The sequence below is a fragment of the Microcebus murinus genome, chromosome 20, assembly GCF_040939455.1.
Source record: "Microcebus murinus isolate Inina chromosome 20, M.murinus_Inina_mat1.0, whole genome shotgun sequence".
Taxonomy (NCBI): domain Eukaryota; kingdom Metazoa; phylum Chordata; class Mammalia; order Primates; family Cheirogaleidae; genus Microcebus; species Microcebus murinus.
The window spans coordinates 29,606,746-29,612,479 of NC_134123.1; positions in this window are offsets into that span (position 1 = coordinate 29,606,746).

Sequence of the window (5,734 nt, forward strand, 5' to 3'; positions counted from 1 at the left end):
CTAGACAGCAGATCTGTGAATATATGTATTAGTCTAAATACTTTTCAATAAATTTAAAACACTGTTTTTAAAAAGAATGGCAATATTGGCACAAAAAGGTCCTTGGCATGACGTGGGTTCTTCTCTCTTGTCCTTGTTTCAGAAGTGGTACACACTAGGCCAGGTTCTATTCTCTCAGTGAGAGAAACTCAGCCACCTTGCTCTCTGCTCTCTCCTCTACCAGCAGCCTAGTTTTCTGTCTCCTGTCTGCCCATGTGACCAGCTGCCACTGAGATCACAGTCAAGCTTAGAGGAAGGAAACAGCCCCACAGGACTCCATCCCAGGCCACCTGCTCCATCTCTAACACCATAGGTAGGGGGCCAGTGACACAGTAGAGACTGGTCAGGGAAAGCATCTCTTTGCTTTTCCTCTCCACTGTTATGCACTTAGCTCCTTCAGTGATCTCTAGGAGAGACAGGCATGACTGTGGATTAAGGCAGATTCCAGATGCCTGGCATACCTGGATCCCTGGATATAATATCATTTAAAGGGAACCAATTTCAATCTCAGGGTGTTGTGGAAAGAGGGCAGCTCCCTTGGGACCATGGAGCTTTTTTTTTTTTTTTTTTTTTTGCTAAGCACAAAATGATCTCTGGCATGCCCACCAGGCAGCAGGCAGGTCAATGGCATAATTTCCTATTTGGTTCGGCCCAAGCTCTTTCTTGGGAAAACTAACTCTGTGCTTTCAGCTAAAAACTCCATGGAGATTAACCTGATTCTAAACTCCATTTATTAAAGGTCAGAAATAGCTCAACTTTCTATCCTTACTCTTAAGTAAAATTGTGTTGTGCTTCTTGCAATAAAGCATTAATAAATTTGTTGTGACCAGAGCACGAAAGCTTACAGCGTTCTGCAAAATTAGATTTCTCAGGAAAACCTTGGCCTGAGCTCTTCAAGAGTTGGTCTCTTATGACCCGAAGGCACTGGCAGTCGACTATAGGCACAGTAAACCCATTTCTTCACTCTGCATCCTGCACAGACCTTACAGTGTCCCCCACTTCCTCAGAGAGCAAGCCAAGATGGTCCTTCCTGACATGAGCCTACACTGGCATCTTGTTCATCACTGTATCGCCAACATCCAAGCACAGCACCAGGTGCTCGATACAGGCAAGACGACATAGGGCCTCTGCCTCTCCCCACCCCAATCTCTCTCTAGCCTCCACTGCAAGGGGAAATTTTTTTTAAGTATTTGGGAATCCTCAGGAAGAAGTATGCCTGCCCCATAGAGTGAAAGTATTGAGATTTCACTGTGATCCCCTGTAGGATGGGAGAGGTCAGACTGGAAATGAGAATGAACCAGAGGTGGTCTGACAAGGGGAAAAGATACAGCCACTCCTAGGACTGGCTTCCTCCATAGAAAGGGGGGATGTACAGGAAGCCAGGGAATAGGGCCAGGCTGGGATGAGTCCTGAGGGCATGGTATTCCCCCTGCCTCATACCAAGTCCCTCACCTCTTGGACCTCTCCCCCATCAGCCGGGACCCTGCCCAAATGGGACGAGCCCAGGTGATTTAGGGCATTCTACTAAAGTGCAGGGGAAGCATTACCAGTACCCCAATTGGATGTACTTATTAGAATAACAATATTGAGAGGGCCCTTACTTTGTGCCAGATAATTTGCTACTGCAATACATCTCAATGAATCTTCACAGTGTATGACTGGTACTGTCACTGGGGTGAGTTACTTTAACTACAATTCCCCTAGCAACCAAATGAGATAAATGAGATCACAACCAATCCCTACTTAAAATCTTCTAATGGCTTCCCACTACCCTCCAGGTCATCCAAGCTCCTTGCTGTGGTTTCCAAGGCCTGCACGTCCTTCTCTCCTCAGCTCCCTCCACCCTCTCCCCCCTGCACACTGTGCTCCAGCTCTGTAACATTTTCTTTCTCAAACTCTCACCCTAGGAGGAGCTAGAAAGGTAGATCAAGCAGCAGGAATAGCTGGAATATAACAGCATTGGCTTGGGGTGGGAGGGGGCTTCCCTGGCAGTGCAGAGGTCTACGTGGATGGAGGTCGACCTAAACAAGGAAGAATAGTCCTGAACAAGATGTTGAGACCCTCCACTGAACCACAATACTCCTAATGGATACTGATCTACTCCTGTTAGTAAAGGTGGCTCCCAGCAGCCATAAGAGATGTGAGGATAGGAAGCGGTGGCCTAGATGGGATGGAAAACACCACAAAGCAACAAAAACACCCAGGCCAAATTGCTCTCACGTCATAGGTTTATGGAAAAAGAACATTACTTCCTACTGATTATTCAGGGCATAGGCCTAAAGTGCTATGGATCTATGGATTCAGTGGTAAACAAGTCAACTAGTCCAGCAACCTCATTTTATTTCTTCATTGTTTTTTTTTTTGAGATTGGGTCTCACTGTCACCCAGGCTGAAGGGCAGTGGCATCATCGTAACTCACTGCAACTTCAAACTCCTGGGTTCAAGCGATCCTCCTCAACCAACCACCTGAGCAGCTGGGACTACAGGCATGTGCCACCACACTTAATTTTTCCTTTTTTTTTTTTTTTCTTTTTTGTAGAGACAGGGTCTCGCTATATTGCCCAGCAATCTAATTTTAAAAATCAGAGTTCAGTCAGGCACAGCATCTCATGCCTGTAATCCTAGCACTTTGGGAGGTGGAAGCACTTGAGGCCAAGAGTTCAAGACCAGCCTGGAAAAAATAGTGAGACCTTGTCTCTAAAAAAATAAATAAAAATAAAAGAGTTGAAATCCAGAGGCTAAGCACCCTGTCAGATGTCACACAGCTAGGTGACAACTGAAAGACAGCCCATGCAAACTGTCTGTGAGATGGCTATCAAGGTCATGCAATTAAGAAGCATGGGGTTGAAGGCAAAAGACATCTGAGCTCCTGGGGCACAAGTCCAACCATCATGGCACAGGCAGGTCCCATTTCTTTCCTAAATCCACTTGGTATGTGGTTATTTGCTCTTCTACAAAATGATATGCTCCAGGAGCTTCGGCTGCTGTCACAGAAGTCACAAGTCTCCCTCTAGTGCACACCACAGGGTGCAGGTACTTCTGACTGACAAACATGCTGGAGGTGGGAAAGGTGACTGCCAGCAGGAAATCACCTGACTTGACACTCCGCGGTTCCCTACACAGGGCAGTGGCTGTGGTGGTTGGCTGGAGTCAGCTCATGCCAGCTCAGAAGAGCCCACCATGGGCATCTCTTGCCAACTCCACCTTCAGTAATGTCAGGTCGGTGGTTTGAAATTTGCCATGGTGGCAGTATTTACACCATGGAAAATGGTAAATGCTACAAATAGTATTTTTTTTTTCTGAAAGCTAATCTAGTTATGAAACATTCACCAAGATATCACTGGTTACAGGTGACCATGTTAGTCTGTCTGAGATTTTGGTCATCAAAGAGCAGAAACAGAGCCTGTGCTCTTAATTCTTTATGGAAGAAACAGCATTGCATCCTGTACATTACTGCTCTCTAAAAGGAATACTTTACATTTTCCACAATGCTTCAAGTTTTCCAGTTCTTATCTGTTTTCTAAGTAAAATAAATAGTGGCTAGCATGGGCTCTAAACCTCATCAACATCACTCCATAAACTAATCCCTCCTTTTCTGGCATTTTCAACATACCCCCATTTCCAAGTGCCACCCACCTTTTTCTTTTGACTTTGTAAGAAGACCCTCTTGAGCTTACACCATCCTTCCCTACAGAGACAAGCTTTTTCAAATGTGCAAACGCCCTCTAGGTCCACTTCAGCTTCCACTCTCCCCTCACTGGGGTGGCTCTAACCTGAGACATGGCAGGGGAACCACCTGTGATCCAATGACATTTCCTCCTCTAAAACCAACCGCCTTGACAATCTATATAGTACCATCCTCTATGGTCTACCTTCTGCTTGTGTGTCTGCTCCTTCTCCCACATGTGAGGTTCCTCCTCCTGTCCCTGAATTTAAACACACAGAAGACCTATGCAACTGTCAACTGTAGATACTTCTGGGGAGTCAAGTGTTACTGGAGTATGAAGGACGATGCCAACTTTTTACTCTATAAAACTTGTAAAGTTGTTTGAATATCCCATAAAAACGTACTCACATAACACTTACCCAATTTCTTAAAAATTAAGTAAACTCCAAAGTTTCATTCTGCTCTATAAAACAACTCTCACAGTCAACTATCAACATTGGCCTACAGGGCATTAGCTACCACCCGCCTGCTGACAGCTCACATTTCTGCTCTAGTCTAGGCAATGCTAACGAGCTCCAGACCTGAACTCCCAGTGCAGCCCATGAGCCATCTCCATCTGGACCTCCCCCAACACCGCCCCTCTCCAGTGCTCCCTCACCCTCAAGGAAGGGTGCCATCAGAATGCAGGCACAAACTGAACGCACGAGACATCCCAGACACTTCCTTAAATCCTTTACCCAGCCAGTCATTCCTCTTGATCCCCAAAGCCACATCTTTAATTAAGGCCCTCAATTCTAACTTAAGTTAGGACAAAACTCTAATTGGTCTCCCTGGGTGTAATCTTCCTTCCCTTCCAATTAATCCCCCAAACTATACCAGAAAAATCTTACTAAAATACTAATTGAAATATTGCACCCCTCCAACTAACCCCTCTCCCTAAATCCCTAATGGCTGTATGAAAATCTATAACTGGCCACCACAGCATTGAAGATATTATTCCCACAGATTTCAAAGCTGTTTGTGATCTTCCACTACCAGCTCCCATACTCCAGTCATGCCAAATGACTTAAAGTTCCCTAGTATGTATCCCATTTATACTCGTTTGTCAAAGGTCACTTAAGGACTGGGCATGGACACCCTTTCTATGTTTTCCATGTCACCTACCTAATCACGGCAATTCACGATTAGAGTTGACTAATAAGCAACTTGTCAGTTTACTACAAGATTCTAATAGCAAAATATCTCACTTTTGTACCTGAGTGTACTGCCTGACACTCAGAGAACTAAAATATTCATACAATCTGTCTTGTGATGGACCTGAGAATTAATTCTGGGTCTTCCCCCACCCCTTCATTGAATGTGCTATCCTCTGTAATTGCCTTGCTAAGTAAGTGTAAACGTCCAGATTCTTGAACACCTCCTGAGATGGGGAAATCCACTTACTAAACACTGACACCAACAAGGCCTCATGGTGGACATTATATAACAGAATTCCACTTGGAAGGAGCTACAGCTCAGTCTGTTCCTTGACACCTACCTGACAAAACGATCAAACTCCTGCTGTGGCTGTAGCTGCAAGTTGCTGACTTGCAGATTGTCACAGGCCTCAGAAACACCTGGCAGAAGGAACACTGGCACGATGACTGCTAGAATTGAGCATGGGAAGAAGAGTCCTGTACCCAGCAGAGGGGAGACACTAGCTCAAGGTTAATGCCCAGGAGTTAACTGGGACCTAGAGTGTGCACATTCAACCAAATGGGGAAGCAAAGTCTGCTACAACCTAAATCCCAACCAAATGTAATTTTATCAGTATTAAATATTTAATCTTTTAGAAAATCATTCCTTAAAAACAGTAACATTGGAACAATTTCATATAGTTAATTAATACTCCTGGGATTTCCCCAGAAATCTTTTTGCCCTAGCTTATGTTTTCAATGTTTAAGCTTTAGAACCATCACATCAAAAAGGTAAGCCAAATGACACCATTTTGTCCTAATTCCAAAAGAGTCTAAGAGAAAGTGGAAAAAA